Source organism: Adiantum capillus-veneris, unplaced genomic scaffold, assembly GCF_014529385.1.
Source record: "Adiantum capillus-veneris isolate H3 unplaced genomic scaffold, ASM1452938v2 Hic_scaffold_797, whole genome shotgun sequence".
In the NCBI taxonomy this organism is placed as follows: domain Eukaryota; kingdom Viridiplantae; phylum Streptophyta; class Polypodiopsida; order Polypodiales; family Pteridaceae; genus Adiantum; species Adiantum capillus-veneris.
In genome coordinates, this window is record NW_028221783.1 from 6,439 (window position 1) to 28,420 (window position 21,982).

The window sequence follows — 21,982 nt, forward strand, 5'->3', positions numbered from 1 at the left end:
TGGTTTCTACCTAACTTGGTCTCAAATGTGTGTTAGACATCAAAAGCTATTTTCCTTACCGCAACCTTATCCAGAAAAATTTGTGTAGCTACGAGACTTTGAATGCAATAAAACTTAATGCCTAGCATGATCAGAGTATCCTTAACACTCTCATGTACTCAAATGATATTTTTGATACTAAAAAAAATCAGACAGAAGATAAACTGTCTATTTTAGGTCAATCAATTTGGTATCTAAAGCACTCTATGGCTTCCTCTAGACGGGCTCTATCTATTCCTAAGGTCAAAAACCAATTTTGGTGCATGTATCGTGCATTGGGAGCAAAAACAGCTCGTAGATCAGCACAACTAAAATCACACTTTTATCGCAAGAACCTTACGTTAAATGAAAGAGTTCTCACCTAGGAATGCATTGGTATTCTCAAAAAAGAAATGTAACACCATACGAGAGAGACACAAAGAGTTGAAGAAACAATATACTCACAGTAAGCTTTTGCATGGTACGATCACTTCATTATCCAAAAACTTTGGTCAATAGTTATAAAAATCGACTTTTATACCTTAAGCAAGGTTCAAAGAATGGATTTCTAGCTATTTGGGCTCAATAACAAGGCTTAAGAACTACATATAGTTACAAACTTGGAAACCCTCGGTCCCTTTAGACTCATTGGCAATTAATGTTACAACAGCCTTGGCCTTTGTTAGATTTCTCATTAATACAATGGGTTTAATACAATCAATTGGGATACAAAATGAAAAAGGTGTCCCTTTGATGCTCTTTTTCCAATTTTGTTAGCTGAGCAGCTAGCATTCCCCTCTCCTTGCATGTGTCATCCGTGACACAACTACTTAAAGTGCTAAGTAGTGGTTGGGCTTCCTCACTTCAATCCTTTTTGCATGCTGCTCAAGACTTTGTTGTACTTGAGAAAGAGTTCTTTGTCCTCTGTCGACATGAACTGCATGGTTATTTTGTTCCTTTGCTCGACTGCTAAATAGCTAACAAACCTTGCTCTCAATTTGGTGATGATGGGGCCAAAAAAATTGGATCTCTAAGTGAAGAAGCTCATACAAAATGACTCTTCAAAAGTTTGTGTGTAATAGGATGGTAAAAACATCACTTGAGCATAGAATCCATGGAGCACTTCAAAGGTTGGCCAGATAGATCATAGCACGATCCCTTGTTACCTTCGAGGAATGACATCCATGCTGCATTGTTTGCTCTGGGTGATGGAAATTCTGCAAGCAGGTTAGGAGCATTTTAAAAATCTTAACCAGCACGATGCATGCCAAGTCTGGAATCGCTCTGAATAGCTGAATGGTCGAGGATAGTGTATCCACCATATATGTCTTGGTGGGTGGGTTATTCTGTGGTGGTGGAAACCTAGGTAGTTGGAGTCTTACCATAGCCCGAGCGAGATTTCTCGAGAAAACTAAAACCCGAGCAAGAGAGGCCAGCCAACTTGTGAGTGAAGCGGCCAACTGCAAAAAGTGAGTGCGCAAAAGAAGACTTCAAGTCTTGAACTCTGCTCGTCAACATAAAGCGAGGATGCTCTACAACCAATTCATTAAAAGATGTGGGCATTGTTTAAGTAATGACCCAATGTGACTGCATTTGCCTGGCCGCCTTAAAAAAAATGGTGTGGCCGGATGTCCTAGTGTGACATGGGCCTAAGAGTGAGTGAGTGAGTGTCTGTGGGAATTGTTTAAGTAACGACCCAATGTGACTACATTTGCTTGGCCGCCTTTTAAAAAATGGTGTGGCCGGATGTCCTAGTGTGACATGGGCCTAAGAGTGAGTGAGTGAGTGAGTGTCTATGTGTGTGTGTGTGTTAGTAGATTTTTGTGGTGTGCCAATATGCATAAAGAATTGGTCTACATGTTAAGTCAGACCATGGTAAATGGTTGGGTGGTGATATCGGCAAGTAGCATCATGCGAGGGTGTGTGTAGCTAGGTTACTAAGAGTGTGTGTGGCATGCTTCATTGATGGGATCAAGGAAGGACTTGCAATGGTGGGTGAGTGCTGGATGCACAACTGGCTTTGGGTGAGAGTTCTGACACTTTGCAATAGTGGGGTAACTGGGGTTGGACCCCTACAATGCAAACTAGAGGGGAGAGGAATTGCATGTGGAAAGAGGGTTGCCTACTACCTCTTGCGCATGACAGAGTGTCAAATAGAAGACGTATAGAAAATTTGCAACATAGGCCCGCCAAGCAGCACTGCGTAGGCCATAGGCCGAGGAGGGAAAGAGGAGAGCGATCGGGAAGCTGTACAAAGCGCACATGATAGTGGCATTGTTAATGCGGGTCTCTCAAAATCTGTGCGTGCTCTAGTGTGCTTTTGGGTTGTATTTTACGAAATCACCTCCTACACCAAGGACCACACGCCAGTGTGCGGTCCACTATCAACAACGCTAAGATTTGTTTTTCAAAACTTGACAAAATTTCTCACGAGTCCAATGTTTTTTAATCGTTAATTAGATTTTGGACTTGCCTTTAAAAAAACTGGGAGATCTACAACAAGGATCACACGGGACTAGGTGACTGAACTTGGGGGCTAGACTTGACATCATGCCGAACATCATTTGGACATGGAACTCATACATCTCGCTTATGCAAACATTAGGTCACTATCCCAATGTGATGGACAAGACAAGTAAGAACAAGCTCAGGACTGGGCACAATATTTTTGCGACATACATCCATATCCATAAAGGTTTCGATGAGTTTTATTGAGCACATATGAGTTTTATTGAGCACAAACTACTGCTAACAGTTAAGGAAAAATGCCAAATGGAACATGATGAAAACTCTCAGAAAAACTAAATGAGGGGAATTTAATGAACTTGGTTTTCAGACCAAACGATTTCTTTGAGGAATCTTATTGAGAGCACCTCCTTTTGTAGATGCCTGGGCAGCCTCTTTCGCTCAAGTTGAGAACGAGCATTGAGTGTGAAACAAGGAGTTACCATCACCAAAACATTGGAACAACCCAAGGTACGAGCGGCCAAGCACCCGTGACCCCACAGATTAATAGCCAGTAAGGGAAATTGACTGGAAACATGTTGAGCTGTATATAGTATCTCTATATATAGCACCCTAGTCCCCCCTATATAAACACATCTTGTGTGATCAATAGACACACTTTGGGGATTGTAAATCTGGAGTCGTCTCGCCCTCCCTCTTTCTCACTCTCGTCTCGGTCGTTCTTGTCAACATGGTATCAGAGCTCGATTGCGATAAGCCTCAACATGCAAGGCAACATATTGTGGTCACGAAAACAACTTCACAACATTGAGCTAAGTAGATATTCTTGCTTTCGGTTATTTCTTTCCATGTATGACAATATATGGAGAAGAACGTAACTATAAATGCTTTGTCTAATTATGCGCTTCATCAAAAGATTGCATCCTGGAATTTTGCGCAGCAGAGTTTTGCACAGAATCGCAACATCATCTACAACAGCGCTTTTATTAATCATTATGTACAGAATAGAATTATGATGCTATTTTAAGTAAACATGAATGCGCATGACCAGCATGTCCGAGGTTTTAGTAGCCGCTGCAGCAGTGCTTTTATTTATTGCTCTCCACCTTTGCAAAATCCTTGAGGCCTGCAAGCTTTTCCATGGGTTGCTAGAGGCTAGAGAAGCTGGAAACAATGAGCCGGTTTAGGGTTTGTTTAATGCAACATAAGCTGCTGAGGGCTTGCTATTAGAAGAAAACGTGTCAGTAGGAGAAACACCCTGGAAGGTACGTCTATGTTTATATAGCTCAACAAAACAGTCCTCTCCTTCAGTGCGGCAATGGCCTCCGAGCTCATGCATATGAAGAGAGCTGGGATGAGCACGTTTTGAGTTTCAGACTTTGCCTTCTTGGGAGCGGTGTCCTTCACCTTCGTATGTGCAGGCGGAGGAGTCAAGGAAGCTTCAGCGAGATCCATGGAAACAAGGCAAAGCTTGTGATAGCAGGATGACAACATTTGCTGATGGTAGCTTAAATTTGTGAAGCAGGCTTAGATTCAGTGTGTATTTGTGAAGCAGGCTTAAATTTTCCATAGCCGGCTACACAACAATATTAAGCTAAGTCACATTTTTTTTGGGAAACTATTACAGCAAGGACCGCGCGCCGGCGCGCGGTCCTACGCGTAGCTAGGGGTAGGGGTTAACATCTATGGAGACTCAGTCTCCTTCTTCTTGCACCTGCTCAGCCCCTCGCTTATCTCCCATGTTCTTTTTCTACAGAATGTCCATTTTCATCGAATTCTTGACATTGCGCGCTTTCAATGACATTTGATCGTCGCCCTCTTCGCTCTCGAGTCTCTCTGTGCAAGCGCGCACTCGTCCGTCATTTGTGTATGTGTGTGTGAGCCCCTTTTAAAGCTTTTAGGTAGCCCCTTGATCTTGCTCAAGCTTGTGATATTTGGGCTCTTCGATCAACCTTTTCTCTCAGCTCTTTCACTTGGATCTCACCATTGATCCATTACGTGAGAGAGAGAGAGAGAGAGAGAGAGAGAGAGAGAGAGAGAGAGAGAGAGAGAGAGAGAGAGAGAGAGAGAGAGAGAGAGAGAGAGAGAGAGAGAGAGAGAGAGAGAGTCCTACTTCAACATGCAAATTTGATACTCACTTTCAAAGATACCATCATTTCTAGTGTGCATGCACACGGTTGGATTCTATCATCTGCTCCTAAATCGTGCTTTGGCTCCTCACAAAAATTGGAAAATTGTGGCTACTTTATTGAATTCCTTGAAAACGTCACATCAAAGAGCGGATGAGTAGAATGCAACGTTATGGAACCCAAAATCCAAACTTGAGGAGATTACATGTTTGTTGTCTGCGTGGTTCTTGCAGTAGCACTCTCTTTCTCTCAGTCACATTTGTGCAGCGAAAAGGCAATCATAGTAGGGATCATCGGTCTGCAGGTAAGTCTATTTAATCAAATTTCTACAAAATTTTGGTGTGGAAATAGGAACTTTTTTAAGGGTGATATAGTTTCTCTTTAAAAATGGGGAAGTTACAACCTCTGTGATAGCATTAGTCGTGCCAGGTGATGCCACTTGCCTCTTTGATTAACACATGTCAAGAGGTGCAGGGGAAGTAATTGTGTAAGAACTCTAGTATCAACTTTAGGCTCACTTTTAGTTTAATTTTTGATGGCTTCTTGATAAATATAGCTTTTCTCTGATGATAATAAATAGAGAGAATTTGCCCCATAATTTAACTTTTTTTTTATTTTTTGAAATATTTTAGCATCTCCAAAATTAAGAATCTCACTTCTTAAAATTTGGCTTATATTTTTATATATTTTAGTATCTTCAAAATTTAGGATCAGTAAAGCATTTTAGCGTTTCAGATGATTTAGAACCCCAATAATCCATCTTGAGCAAGCATACACTCGAGAATGACTAGGGACATAACCATTTATGGACCAGAGCATGGCCACAAGCTTATCTATGTGAAGTTGTTGCGGCAGACGTAACAATGGCCATGATTCCGAGTGTTAAGTGTAATGTCTACCTTAAAGGGGCAAAGACGAGCAATGGCCGTGGTATGCAAGTCCTTGCCTAGAGATTATTAAAGCAATCATCTGTTGCCTTGGCTACTAGAAATTTGGTCGATCTCACCCATTCATCGAAGGCAAAAATGGGTTTACAAAGTCGATGGCAAAAATGGGTTTGCAAAGTCTATGTAAGATGATGTGTTTTGGGATTCTACAAAATCAAACAAGCGGATGTGTGGAATTCATTAATGATGGCTTACATGATATTAAGCACGTGGTTGTCGCACCATGTTTTTGGGGTTGCAGAAAATACATCGCATCTGGGTTGAACCCCATGGGGAGGGTTATGTTTGTTTCTGCATTTACTTTGCTACATTATCCTCTATAGAGTAACTATTCCTCAGGTAGTTGAGCTAGGTGGGTCACTTTTGATGAGTGATCGAATATTGATGCCAGCTTCTGACTCTCGGTAGTGGGCACTACACAGGATCTTATTTGATATTTGATGGCATATTTGTATACAAGATGCGATACCTAGGGTGCCAGTTTAGCTACATCTCCTGCCATTTTGGATGTGGCATTATTGGGTTGGCCTAGAAGTCCTTGAGCAATCTTTCCTTTATTTGGAGCACTTCAAAATTTATGAGTGGGAAGGGGAGAGCCTGTTGATGCCATGCTTCATTGATGTTGGCCAATGTGAGAAGGTTGACATTGATTGAGTGAAGGATCCGCTCTTCCCATTGCATTGCTTCTTTCCAGATGGTCTCTATTTCTTCTTCCACTTGCTTCTTTAATGCTACTTCCTCCTCGTCGGAAGTTAGGGATTTTGGTTGAGCTAAGGGTCTAGCTTCTTTGTGAGGAATCTCTAGCTCTGGGAGATTTCCCTCTTGAGTGGTAATTGATTTAAATTCCATGAACTATAAGACATCTTTATCTCCCATTGCGGACTCAGCTTGTTCTTCTCATGATGTTGTTACATGTGCCTTGGAAGCCTCTTGTGCTTTTTGCTCAACTCATCTTTGAGTTGCTCAATTTCTTTTTGGTATCCCTCCTCCTGCTGCATAAAATTGAGGGACAGTTCCCTTCTTTGCATTTGCTCTAGCTTTAGCTCCATTTTGAGGTCTCCAATTTTTTGTTCCATAGCTTTATATGCCTCATCTTTTCCCTATAGTGTGGCCACTGTGGGATTGTCCTTGAGCTAATTTAGCGATGTGTTTTTCCCTTAGCAACAAGATTTGAATGTGCCAGCTGAGTATTTACAATATTTAGCTGGATTTATAGCCATTGTATTGTGGAAGCTGACTCTTGTCAAGTGGTGGTTGCTTCATTGACTTGTTGCTCTTGCTTTTGATTCTTTATTTGGAGTGCTTCCAAGTTCGCTACAGAATTTACAGTTAGCTCGGCCAGTTCCTTTTCTTTCAATTCCATGGCTTCTTTGTACAAGTTTTTGCCATGTCAAGCCTATCATTAGAGTGTTGCAGTCTCTAATACAAATTGTGAATTTGTCTATGGCGTCCATAGAGCTCATCTTTCATTTTGTCCACCACATACTGGGCATATTCATCTATGTCATCCAGACTTTCAAGATTTCTTGAGTGGGTTGCTTTAGGTTGATCTGTTGATGTGTCAAGAGCCTCGGTTGTGAGTGGTTCATTCGGATAATTTGTTTGTGTATCCAAAGTATCTATTGGGAGGGCTTCAGCTGGCTTATCCACTTGCTCCTTTTTAGACTCCTTGGGCAGTTTGATCTATGTTTCTATGTTTCCAACATTTTGAGTACCTTCCTCTAGTTGTGGTTGCTCTCTTGGAGGAGTGAAGTGTGGAACCCCTTCTTCAGTGTTTGCTTGTTTTGGTGGTGAGTCCTCTCTAGGCAGTGTATTCTCTTTTTCTTGTGCCTTGGCCTGCTCCCTTTGACGTTCTTCTTGTTGATAGAGATGTTCTAAACCCGCCATAGGATTGTCTTTCATATTGTACATGGGGTTTTTTGTTCAAGCTTTGAACCTCTTGGGGGTTGTTTTCATTTCTCCTCAAAGTCCCCTTTAAGTCCTCTCCCAAGCTCAAAAGTTTTTGTTTCTCTCTCTACTCTTGTTGCTTTTTGGGTTGGTTCCTCTACTGGTGCTGCAAGTCTTGGCCACTTTTGGGCTCTTCATCCTCTACTTTAGCTTTTCCTTTTTCTCTCTTCTTCCTTTTGAGAGGAGTTTCCTCCTCCTCCTTTTCTTCTTCCTCTTTGTTGCTTTCAATGGCCTTTGTTGCGGTAGTAGTTTCTTGGCTTGGGACATTGACCAGCCTTGTCTTCAATCTTGTAGCCACTAGTGGAGCTCTAGTATGTACTTCTTCCTCATCATCATTCTTGGTAAGTAGCCATAAATTCTCCTTCGAGGCAGGTGGTAGATGCTCTGCTTGGCCGATAGCATGATAGGCTATCCGTGTTAGTACTTTTGGAGCTCCCAAGAAAGTGATGTTGTCTGGCTTTTTCACATGGGTGAGGGTTGTGTAAACATATTGGGCATGGTTTACTTCAATCATTCCCTCTTTCTTTGATGCCTGAGTGAATGTGAAAGCGATGCCATGATTCAGAACCATGTATCAAGGAGGTTTCTTTGCAATAAAATGAAAGTGCTAGTGATAGAGCCTAAGTGCCCGCTCTATCTTATTTTTCTTTAGGTCAAAGAATGAAGTTTATCTAATGGTGAAGATGTCGATTGTGGGCAGTTGTCGGTGTCTCATTGGTTTTCCACCTTTTTGCAGCTTTAGTGCATCTGCAACTTGATCTTCTATGATGTTTACTTCTATTGGGGAGTCATTCAAATCTGAAATGGTTAGCCTCCCTTCTTTTGTGAGCTCATAAGACCTCTTGTAGTCCACACCGCAGGGCTCCAGCTCTATGTAGTCCTTGAGGACAATTTTCTCGCAAAGTGGTATAACTGCCTCTTCTTTGGCAAGGTCCTGAGCTTCCTTTGGCAACATTTGGACTATACTGCTGACGGCAACACACAAATCAGAGCAACCAAGCTTTTGTCCTCTTCTCACACTCTCTATTTGAGACTCGCATGGTCCCTCTTTACTCGTCCTTATACTCTCTCTTGGCCGTTTAGAGACGTTCGTCTCTAATGATAATACTAATGCACCTCAATATGCTTTGTTTACCTTCATTATGTCATAGCGTTTTGGAGAACGCTGGAACGAGAAGTAGGCCACCTGGAATCACTTCATTGGAAGGGAAAATCGGGTGGACAGGCACTGCACAGAAATCCAAGGCTAAAAGTGGAGATTCAAGCAAAGGCAACGCCGCAACCGCACGAAAAACCATGGTCTAGTTTAGAGAGAGAGAGAGAGAGAGAGAGAGAGAGAGAGAGAGAGAGAGAGAGAGAGAGAGAGAGAGAGAGAGAGAGAGAGAGAGAGGGGGCAAAGGTCTAGTTTAGAGAGAGAGAGAGAGAGAGAGAGAGAGAGAGAGAGGGGGGGGCAAAAGAATGGTTTTTCGTTAACTGTATGTGGAGGTCCAAGGTGGGGGCAGCCGTGAGCCTTGATGAAACCGAGGCCCTTCCTACAGGAGCCTCCTTCAGTTGTGCCATAACCATGCATGTGGCGTGCCATCCTTGATCTCTCATCCATTCTACCTTATATACGGATTTGGGTTTCGATCAGTTGGGCTCACCTCAGCAAGAAAACGCGCATTTGGCCTTGCAGAAGCTCCACAAACATTATATGTTTGCTTAGCAAGGCAGATCTGAGAGAGAGCTTTTAGTCATCAACATAATTATCTATGTGTCAATCAGTCAAAGGAAGAGACCAGAGTTTGCAGTGGACTTTAAAAACTTTTGAGCAGATCAAGAATTTGCATGAGAAACTTCACTTGCATGGACAATAAGAGCTTTGTGGATTTGTGCATTGTGCTTGTTCATTAGTTGAGCTGGAGGCGTAGAATGACTTGAGCATTACCGAAAAGCACAGTTACTTCATACCATCCAAGTCGCATAGCTCATAGTAACCTTTGAGGGGACTTCCACAACGTCTGCATGAACTAGCATGCAAGCCTTTATGGAATAAATCGTATGAAGGTTAAGGACTTCTTTACTGAATATGGTGAAGTGAATCGCTACCAAGTCCTAGACGTCATTGGAAAGGGCAGCTATGGGCTTGTGTGCTTGGAAATTGACACATTCACTAGAGAGAAAGTTGCTAGAAGTTTTCTGATACTATTTAAATACTTAGAGAGATCAAAATCCTTTGATTCCTGCTTGATATATTTGAGCATGTTTCTGATACTATTCGAATACTCGGAGAGATCAAAATCCTTCGATTCCTGCTTGATATATTTGAGCATGTTTCTGATACTATTTGAATACTCAGAGAGATCAAAATCCTTCAATTTATGCGACATCTTGACATTGTTCAAAATAAGCACATTCTGCTAGCCCCTTCTCCCTGTGATTTCAAAGACATTCATGTGGTTTTTGAGCTAATAAAATCTGAAATTTACGTCATCAAAGCTAATGATGACCTCACACGAACGTTTCCAGTTCTTCTTGTACTACCTTTTGTGGGCCCTGAAATTTATTCATTCAACTAGCATATTTCATCGTGATTTGAAGCCAAAGAATGTTTTGGCTAACTCTGATTGCAAGCTCAAATTATTTGATTTTGGATTAATTGGAGTCACATTGACTGGCTTGTCATCTGAAATTTTTTGGACAGACTATGTTGCAACAAGATGGTATCATGCTCCAGAACTTTGTGGTTCTTTCTATGCAAAGTATGATCGATTAATTTGCAGTACACTATAGCATTGGATGCATTTTTGTGGAGCTGTTGACTGGAAAGCTTCTTTTCCCGGGAAAGAAGAGACGAGAGAGAAATGCCGAGCGTGATACTATCCCGCAGGATTGGAGAACTTCGAGAGCGTGTTGGCGGCGGCCCAAGGTCAAGGTACTGCTCCCCTCTTCTTACTTTTCCTTGCCAACCAAGACCCTACCCTTGGTGACAGCTAGTGCTCGGATTGTGTCCGTTGCTGAACCAGTCATATATAAGACATTTGATAATTTTGAACATTACTGAGGGCTTCTATTGGCGATCGTCCAACATGGAGGAATCCAACCCATCCTTGGAGAGTGGACAAGAGGTTTGGACTCAAGGGGGTAGCTGTTTCTAGAAGGCTGTAGGATAACGACGCACATCTGGAGCATCATGTTGAAAAGCTTTTGAGCTAGCAACTATTGATGCCTAACCTTTTAGGGGGAGTATCTAGCACCTACAACAATGGAAATTTGTTGCTTTTAAAAGGTCAAATGATGATAGTTTGTGGTAATTATATGCATTGTAAAATATTAATATAAACCAATAGTCCATTTTAGTACCTAGTTTATGTGGTGGTACCAATGAGATATAAGTGCATTGTCTTTACATGAGTAGCTCATTTTAGTATGTAAAATTTGTTCTCTCTCCAAAAGAGAGAGAGAGAGAGAGAGAGAGTTGCAGCAGCTCTGAACATGAGGCCCTCATATTGCAGCTCTGAACATCGCTTGGAAAGGAGATAGAGGTTTCATCAAGGCTTGTCACATGTTGCAGGTTGCCAGCCTCAAGGGATCCTTTGCAGCAACAATGTGAGGTTCTAGAGAGCATGGTTCCTACAAACACTCTGGTCTTTTGAACATTCACGAGAGGCAACCAGAGTCGATCAGAGCCTCAAGACCAGACAAAGAGAGTTGGAGCATAATAACTAAACGTTAATAGGAGCAAGAGCGTGATTCTTCAAATGGCAAAGGCGAGAGGTAGCGAATGTGGACGTGAACGGAGGAACTGAGGCACTATGCAAGAGAGTGCAAAAAATTGCTAATGTCCAACAAAGGACACATTAATAGTTCACTACATCATGGCAGTCTGGAATGATACATGTCTTCATAAAACATTGGTAATAAGTTCTTCCTTGTGCAACTACAATATTTTTATAATAAGAAAGTCCCTCCAGCACTAAAGGAGAATCATAAGTCCCCCTTAACACTAGGTTGGTAATGGGACACTTTTATGTCCTGGGACACTTTTATGTCCTGGGACACTTTTATGTCCTGTGAAGTGACCATTTTCCTTGAATTATGTCAAGAGTTTCAAAATGGATTTGGAGGTGCTATCTGTCTAGAAAGTTGTCTCATGAGCTGAAAAAAACTTGACATTTTTTTGGAATATCAATTCCATCTTTAACCTTGTCCTTGCACAACATTTCACAACCTAAACTGTGTGAAAAAACGGGTCCTGTTTTTGGCTTTTTTCAACTTTTTGCAACTATACCACTCTAGAATTCATGTTTGTGAGGTCTATAAGGCTAGAGAACTAACTTTAGTAGTCCTCAACATGTCCCGATGCTTCTAGGGAGAAATAAATGTTAAAGTTGTAAGTTATGACCAAATTACAAAAATTGTCAAATCCTGTTTTTTAGCCAATTTTAGCTCTTCTATGATTTTTTTGGTGCCTTTCATGATATCCAAATGTAGTTTTGATTCTCTATGTCGCATATTGTAACTTAAAGCTAATATTTCTTGAGTTTTGGGGCACCTAATACCCTATTTTGCATAGTAGACAACAATGGTTGATTTTTTCAATTATAGAAGAAAACGAAACATTCTAGTATATCAAGTATAGCTTTTTTAATATTGTTAGTTTCTTGTGACAACTACATGAATTTTGTAGGTAGTAACCATATCTAGTCATAAGGATCAAATTTGGCTAGATATTGAATAAATTCTATGGGATTCTACAACTCATAATGTTGAACCCAGTTTTTTCATGTTTGCTGTATTTAGCACTTCATCTTTGTCCCCAAGATTCCCCTTGGTAAGAGATGTATTATTCTTTTGACATGCTCCATGGCTCCTTATGAACCTAAAGGACAATAGGAAACTAAGAAAACATGCATATATTATTTGTATTGAGCGTGGCTATAGAAACTTTGATGATAGGTTTGTAGAATGGTAAAAATTCAACTTTTTTGTAACTAATTCTTTTGGCAAAACAAAAAATAGTGAGTGAGAAGCAATCATATGTTCTGATCACCAACCCATTGAAGTTAACTAGGGAATTTATCTCAAGTCCTACAAAAATCCCTAATCTTATTTTTATGCGAAAAAACGTAAGAAATGACTGTTTTGATGAAAATGTACTGGTCCATCAACTTTGGAGGCTTGGTGTGACCAAAAGATGAGAAATTTTACAAGTTTCTTATTTTTTCCATGTGTAGTAGGCCTTGAACTATAACCTCATGAAAGAATTTTACAAAATGAGTGGATCTACTATGGTTTTGGAGGTTTTTTTCAAAACCCTGAAAGGACACTTTTATGTCCTGTTAGGTTACCAACCTAGTGTTAAACACTGCAAGGGATAAAACTGGCGGGGGAAAGGCACATTCCCTACGATATTATTGTAAATGTGGAGAATGGTGCCAACTCCACACCATACGTATATATCATGCGTATGGTTTTTTTCTTTTTTTGATGGGCACAAGCATCTCAATGCACAAAATGTATCTCTCTCCATCTTTAAATATAATAATGTGCAAATATTAACTTTCCTACATCTTTTAATGTAAAATCTCATTTGTGATGCGAGGTCGTAATGCTTTTGGCAAAATCTTCGAGGAGAGATGCTTTGGATCCATCAACAGAAGCTATGCCATGTGGTAAATTCCACATCACTATCATTTTTTTAATTCTTATTATATGCACAGTGAGTAGGAGTTACCAGCTGGGAAAAAATAAAAAAATCGTCCATGGGCCATTAGTGGAAGGGGAAAAGGGAAGGGTGAGAGATTAAAGTTTAGTAGAAGGAATTGGTTTTGGACCGCAAGCAAATGGTGAAGGGATGCTATAGGCAGGGGTGGACTAGTCCTTGTAGGGGTAGAGGCGACTCAGGCGAGAGGAGAGGAAGCCTTATACAAAGGAGGTGATGAATTTTGAGAAAAGCGGACAGGAAATATACAATCAAGGCAAACTAGTTCCTCGGAACGGCCAAACCACTCTGATTGTCAGTGTAGATCGTGGTGGAAGACTATTGTCCAACACCCAAGTCAATCCAAAGGCGTATGAGCCAAAGATAGTCAACTTTAGTTGTCTTAAACAACATATGATTTAGTTGTTGAGCATTATTAAACAAAAACAAATAGTAGACACGTGTGTCATACCAACCAGCCCAATCTGAGTCTAAAAAAGCATGTAAATTAAGGCACAATGATCTGCCCTTGAGATTAAAAATATCCAAGATCTATAGTGCTACTCAAGTCGCGAAAAATTTGCTTAACTGCCTTTGCTATGCATAAATTTACTCAAATGTGAGATTGCATATTGAACATATGGCCTCGTAATGCATATATACATATCAAGCAACCAAGAACTTTCTGATCGAGAGTGTCGGGCATCATGAAGACTAAACTTCAAACCTGTTTCCATAGGGGTAGTAATAGGTTTGCAATCGGTAAGGCTAAATCAATGCAATAGTGTCTCAATATACTTTGTATGACACAAGAAATACCTCCACCAACCTGCTTAAACTGTATGCAAAAATAATGATGCAAAATCCCAAATCTGACATGTCAAAGGAGTCATTCAAATCAGCATTAAAATTAGCAATATATTCCTTATTTGGACCAACGAGTATTTTGAAAACAATGTGCAACCAAGTATTTTCATCCTGAGTATGTGGAACTTGCTTCAAAACAAACAATATCCCGCACACCTTATTTTCATGCCCTTTTTAGGATACATATACTTTTCATGCAAATCACCATTTAAAAACGTAGTCTTTATGTCCAAATGATGATTCCAACCATTTTGAACTACCAATGCACGAATGCTACAAAACGAAGTAAAAATCAATGCCTTTCTTCTGACTATATTCTTTTGCCATACGTCTAGCCTTATAGTGATCAACACTACGATCTCACTTATGCTTTAACTTGAAGTCTAGCCTTACAGCGATCAACACTACCATCTCACTTTTGTTTTAACTTGAAATCCACTTAAGATTATTGATGTGAGAACTGGCGACTGGAGCATGCAACTCTCCACCCGACCATGCCCTGCCTTGCTATTAATAGGGTCCCTTGACCGCATGTCCATCCTTGCCCTTGGCCTGCCTGGTCTAACCCTAGGCTTGATATTACTTCCCCCTTGGAGAAGCGTTTTTGTCCTCGAAAACAAAAGTGGTTGTATCTTCATAAGAACACTAATGTGTTTCACAATGACATCTTTCACAGATCCAACTGTTCATCTGACTAGAACACGGTTTAGTAGGAGGTTCAATGAAACCAAGAATAACATCTTGATTTTCCACATTGTTGTCCCTTTTGCAACTGTCTTATGTAACTAGCCCATAACCAACATAGTGTGTAAACTCCATTGAAAAACCACATGAGCATGCTAAACGAGTTCTCACAACAAAGATGTACCCAAAAGAGTACCTCTTTTCACTTTCCATGAAAGTAACTGTGGCTGATGTAAATCATCAGCAAAGTATAAGTCCTTGACTCAATATCTTCGCATTAGTAACCAACCCACCATAACTAGTGTGCAAGGTTGTGAACCTGACTTAAATATGAAGAGACTAAACCTAGTCGCAAAGATGCTTTACCATATGGTAAGGAAACTCCAACTGGAGCAATACATGCTTTCTAATTAGATTGCTTGGTGCTAATATACGTGCTTTGCATATCCTTCAGCACAAGATTACACTTAGAATTGGCCTATCCTCTTTGGATAAATAACAGTACTTAGGTGTGTTTCTCAACCATTTAGAGACAATCTTCCAAAATGACTGGTAAACAGGGATCACAATACCGTACACCATGGCTGAGGAATCAAAAATGTTATAAATAACCATCTTGGTTATCTTGAAAGATCCACAAACACCCAAACCGAGCCATGAACTATATTGGTGATTGTTAGATCTATGTCATGAATGTGCATGCCACTCCAAATCAATCTTTGCTAAACATTAGGGCCCAGTGTACATATGTTTAACAAAAACAGATATGAACCAGCATATCCATGACCATACTTGTCAATATCTATGGTGAAGTTGATGCTCATAGCACACATGAAAGAGGAGTATAAATAGTTTAGAAAAGAAATTCAAAAATAGGAATGTGCATAGACAACCATTCGTTAATATTGTTTAGCAAAATTTGTAACCTTAACAAGTTCTAAGTATCAAACAATTTCTCGCCACTGAAATTGTTCCTGATACTGTGTGCGCAAAATGGTCTAACAAATGGATTTGACTAGCACCTGGGGACTTTGTTGCGACACACAATTTGATATAACAAGCGTCAATGTCAGTCCCGAAGACTCATATTCTCCACATGTGGAATATGTCTCAAGGAAAAGATGTATGAAAAAAAAAATCTTCAAGTACGAGATGTACTTGTGTGTGGAGGTAACTATAACACTCAGTGACATGAGTGAGAGGGACCCTCCTATACTTGCTCCACACTCTGCTCTTATAGACACTCTCAATGCGATAGATAAAACAAGAGATTCGCTCAAGTTGGAATCGTAATTAAACATGAACATCCATAACTTTGGGTTTTCTTTTTACGAACAAGCATGTTGTCTGATGGTAGCAGCAAGCTAACACGGATACCATTTTTCGGAGTTCTCATTGTAAAACACTTATTATTTTGATAAATCGGAAATTTTGTAACTCCTATTTTCCCGGATAAACTCTATAACTAATGAGCCAGGGCTACAAGCTTCCAGATTGTATCAACCCGTCATTACCCATCTTTGGTAGAACTCCCAGATTATTAGTTTTGATCACCAAAAACGTTGGCTAAGGTATAAAAGCCATTTTTTGTAAGTTATTCTTAAGTTTTGGATAATTAAATACACAATGTGAGCTAACGGCGCTCACTCCTCTCCTTCTCGCGCTTCGTACTCCCTCCCCGGTTGTCACATTGCAGTCATGTTTGCTGCATTACAACCGCAGGCAAGAGCTCTACGCATTGATGTAAACACATAACAGTATTTCGTAGCTTTTGGAGTCCTCGATCCGCGGCCTAATTTTATTATAACTAAAAATTTACACTTTCAAATAAAAAACTAAGCATAGGCGGGGTATTGGGACATCATTGCTAAGCATTTAGATGCATTCCGGATTGAAAACGACTAGGTCAAAAATCCACTGCTGTTAATAATCGCCATTTTGGAACTTAACTTAAAGTGGATTTGAGACCATAAGCATGTGTGCTTAGGTCTTATAAACATGTCCATGAAATTTTGTTACGTTTGGATGTCATTTGATGCTGTAACGGATGTGATTTGTTTTCCGATGAGCGATTGGCTTTTGGTGATTTTGGTCGCTTGAGTTCAGCGTGAGTGGTTAGTTGTTTTCCGAGAGATTGAAAACCTCTTGTAGCCTTTATGCACTAGTCGAGTCAGCTTCATCCCATGGATTGACAATTTAATCGTGGTTCTCACTAATACTGCAATAAGATAGGATGGTGAGGTTAGACATGCATCCCACATTTGGCGTCGTTGCCGGGGACCGAAGAGACCTAAAAAACACAAGCGTCTTGTGAAGTTATCCTTTAACTTCCTCTAAGATCGCCTAAAGTTCAAAACTCTCTTTTTGAAGCCGCATAGCCTAAGATTGTCGTCTTTTGCTGTGTAGAGGTAGCTTGGAAGTAATTGTACTTGCTTAGTGCCTTTAGGATTGTAGGATTGTAGGATTGTAGAAATAGATTAGGATTTTGAGGATGATTGGTAGACGAGACAAGTCTTAAGATCAATGCTCAGAAAACCATAAAAGACAAGAAAACGAGTATTTGTGGATACTTTCTACAACCCCATTGCATGAAACTCTAGGAGTAGAGTAAGTAGGATCCGAGGTGGATTTCAGAACATTGCTCTCTCTCAAAGAATCATTGTGAGTTGTTACTGGAAGTTGCAGAATTTCAGGTCTACGGCTAGAAATAGCATGAAAAGACTCCAAACCACTCAATCCGACTGGAGAGTAAGCTTAAAAGTTGTATAAACTAGTTGGTAAGCTCAAGGACACTTTGAAGTAAAAATTTCAAGAGTTGGCCAAAACTCAGATTATTTACTTTTTCTTGACATTTTAAGCCAAATTAAGTTTTGACTTGATTCATAGGCTTAAAATAGCTCATGTAAAGACTGTCGTTGAAAAAATTACAAAAAAGTGTTAATTTCAAGCCTGAAGTTAATAATCGTGATTATTAACTATTAGCTCAGATTTGACCAAGGTTCATATCATTGACTCATTGCATGTGTACAAACAACTTTTGTAAAGGAACAAAAGATTTGGATCACCAAACTGACAAAAAACTGGGTAAAAACTAAAGTTTGTACTGACTTTCTGAATCTTAAGTGTAAATTTGGGAAAACAATTGTCGAAACTTGTTGAAATTTGATTCATAGGCTTATATTGATGTGATAAACAAGTGTACATGCTCAGTTGACCAAAAAGATGCAAAAAGTTTCTAGTTGTAAATAATCATGATTATTTACATCTGTCCCATTTTTCAACTTTTTTGACCAAGTCAACATACCACTAGTTTTACCATGTTATAATAAGCCCACAAACCAAATTTGGTAAGATTTGGATCACTGGATTGAAAATTGTGACCAAATTTTCCATGTTAGTCTCCGGATAGAAAATTGATGACCATTTGACCAAAAATTGTCCAAACTTGATGAAACTTGGCTAGTGACCTTAACTTGAGGTGCTTAACAGATCTGTGTCAAAGTTGGGACAAAAATTTACAAAAATATAGCAGGAATAAATAATCGCGATTATTTACATCTGCCCCAAAACTTGAACATTTTGCAAATTTGAGTATACCACAAAGGTCAAGCATATCAAGCCCCACAAATCAATTTTGGTGAAATTAGGATCACAAAAGTGAGACTTAAGCCAGATTCTTAAAATCAGAGTCGAGGGACACAAAACAATTGATAAACTTGATCAGATTTTGTCCAAACTTCTTGAAACTTGTCCAGGGATTTTAACAGGTTGTATACCTGCCAAACCAAGCCAAAAAGTGCAAAAAACTAGCAAAATTAAATAATCACGATTATTTACTACTGCTACCCAGGGACATCAGTTTTGACTTTTGAACTTGTAAAGTGTTAGACCAGCATAATACAAAGCCACCGGGTAATTTTGGGTTCAATCGGATCCAAATTGGTACATGTTCACTCAGTTTCCAGGTTGAAGATTAATCCTTTGATTTTTTGCTAAAGTCGAATCTGAAAGTCAATTGCTGACTCTCATAGCTCAATTTGAAGTGATACATATAGACCAATCACGACAATTAGCAAAAACTCTATTGTCTTTATAGAAGAATAGCTAACTTGATCAAATTTGTACAGGAATCAGGTTGCAGACGAGGAATTGGCAATTCTGCAGAGGTTGCAATCAAATCAAGTGGAAATTGACGACAAGTTAATCCAAAGGTAAGTACTCTATCCAGGGCTTTACCAGTCTTTATGAACCTTAGATCTGGTCGTGTACTAGGAAATCAGGGCATACACGGAGAAACCTCCAGTAGAGTATCCACCGAAGAAAGCGTGAATCAAGGCAATTCCGTGCACACAATCCTTGAAGAAGTCTTAGACACTTTTTCAGATTCAACATCTGAAATGTCTTCTTACTCGACTCACTCAGAAACCAGAATGACAATGCGCTATAAGCATATACTCTCTTTTTATAGAACTAACCGCCATGGAGCCTAACAAGGAGTATGCTATTCGCATTGATGACCATGGTATTGAGTTCGAAGAAGAGATTAGGGCAAATAAACAAGAAAAAATGTACATGGATAGAAACGGAACTCAGTATGTACAAGTTGAAAACCCTTATGTGATAGACAAATGGGGGTTAGAAATAAACACCATAATCCCAGATATGTCAGCAAAAGAAGGACCACCAACTTTAGAATTCAAGGGATACGATCAAGTAGATTTGAAGCCTTTGAAACGGCTTAGTAGGGATAATCCTAAGATCGGAGTCTATTGTTGGGAGGATAGAAACATAAAAGATCTTCTGTGGACTTTGCATGCCAAATCAGGACAACTAACGGCCATGAAGATCATCTATATCTTCAAGATCAAAGATAAGGGATCAGCAAACCTAAAACCTAGCTGTTTAGGGATTGTTACAACAACTGTTGAAGATGATGAAACACGAAACAGAAGGAAGACAACAACTCAGAGTAGGAAGAAGATGGAGAAGGAGAAGACACAGAGCTTGCGTACGAGATCTATGTAGTCTATCTCTTTGTGTTGGAATAATAGAGTATATAAACTCATAGCTACAAAGCTTATATGAAACCCTAAGAGATAAGGTGTCCTTTCACACCAGATGTCCAGGGGGAAAAACCCAGTGGGAGAAAAGTGCCCCTGGTGAAGCGCGTATACACACTAACACTACTACATGTCTACAAATCCCCCCTGTAGTGATAGTGTGAATCCGTATAAGGTAGCAGATCATCATGTGTATGAGAGTAAGCCCAAAGCTTTTCGGAAAGCTTCAAACTTTTCTCGTGATAACGCCTTCGTAAATAGATCTGCAATGTTATCCTGTGTAGGACAGTAAGTTAGTGTGATCTCCCGTGCATGTAGCCTTTCCCTGACATAGTGGTAGTGAACCTCTATGTGCTTTGTTCTTGCATGAAATACTGGATTCCTTGCAACTGCCATAGCACTCTGACTATCAGTGAAAATGGTAGTAGGTGCCTGTTGACACTCACAAAGATCTGCCAATAACCTGCGTATCCATACACAATCAGCTGTTGCCGTGAAATCTGCCCTGTACTCAGCTTCACAAGTTGATGTAGCCACTGTGGGTTGCTTCTTGCTTAGCCAAGATATACATGCATTTCCCAAGAAAAAACAATTGCCACTTGTGGAATGTCGTGTGTCAAAATCACCATCCCAATCTGAATCGCTGTAACCAAGAAGCTGCATAGAACTGGGCTTTCCATACATATCCCCCCTTGGAAAGAACATGGCAAGATTAGGGGTACCTGAAAGGTAACGAAGTATGCGCTTCACAGCCTGCCAATGATGCATACCTGGGTTTGTGCATAAATCTGCTTGCTTGTGAAACCCCAAATTGAATGTCTGGACGAGTGTTGCTTGCCAAATATATCAAGCAACCAACGGCTGCTGCATAAGTATGTACATCAAAAGGTTCTCCAGCATCATGCATGCTCAAATTTGATCCAGTTTCTACGGGTGTAGAGATTGGCTTACAATTTTGCATACCAAACTTGTCCAAAATTTTATGCAAATATTTTGCCTGCAACATGTATATGCCATCCTCTGATTGCACAAACTGAATACCCAAGTAATAATGTAGCAAACCAAGATCAGACATCTCAAAGGTTTTTCTCAAAGCATCTTTAAACACTTCAATTTCATTTGCATTATTGCCTGTAAGAAGCATATCATCCACATAAAGTGTTAGCATAATGAGAACTCCATCTCTCTTTTTGACATACAAAGTACTTTCTGTTGGACTATTCTGAAATCCCTGGCCAATCAAATAAGTATGTATCTTCTCATACCATGCTCTTGGAGCCTGTTTGAGACCATACAAAGCTTTACGCAATCTACATACCTTTTGCTCTTGACCTTTTACAACAAAACCACTTGGTTGACTTACATAAACTTCTTCCTGCAAATCACCATTCAAAAAAGCAGTTTTGATATCCAACTGATGCACTTTCCAACCATGATGAGCAGCAATTGCAACTAGTGATCTAACTGTGGACGCACGAGAAGTAGGAGCAAAGGTTTCATCATAATCTATGCCTTTCTGTTGCGCATAGCCTTTTGCCACAAGCCTTGCTTTGTACCTGTCAATAGTACCATCTTGTTTCCTTTTTACCTTAAAAACCCACTTTGTACCAATAGGCTTTTTACCTGTAGGCAAGTCCACTAGATCCCATGTATGATTCTTATGAATAGAATCAATTTCTTGCTGCATAGAATCTTTCCACTGAACACACTCTAAAGCTTGTCCAAATGAAGCAGGTTCATCTGCATCACAAAGAGTGCTAAAGCAAGCCAAATCTACTTGCTCTCTGCCAAAAGTAGTACCAGCACGTGTTTTTCGTGGCAACGGTGCATCCAACTTGTTATCCTGCAAAGTTTTCTGAACCCATTTAGGCAAGGTTCTTTCTTCCCTGAGAACTTCTTGCTCTTCACGCACAATTTCCTCTACATCATGAGGTGTCACATGCTGATCAAAAGATTGATCAAGATTATCAACCTGTTGTGATTCTTGATTCTCCACAAAAGAAGGAAGCAAACCTTCAAATACATCATGTGTCTGCATATGCGGTACATCAAAAGCAACCATAGGTTGAGCAGTAGTTTCTGCAAAATTACATCACGACTTTCAAAAATCTTGTTTGTAGCAGGATTGTAAAGTCTATAACCTTTACTTCCACTACTGTACCCCACAAATATACATTTGAT

At 40.0% G+C, this 21,982-nt stretch overlaps 1 pseudogene; it reads left to right on the forward strand.

Moving 5' to 3' along the window:
* The first annotated feature begins 9,547 nt into the window (after positions 1–9,547).
* Positions 9,548–10,550, forward strand: LOC147416576 (mitogen-activated protein kinase 15 pseudogene; annotated as a pseudogene).
* Positions 10,551–21,982: the final 11,432 nt, after the last annotated feature.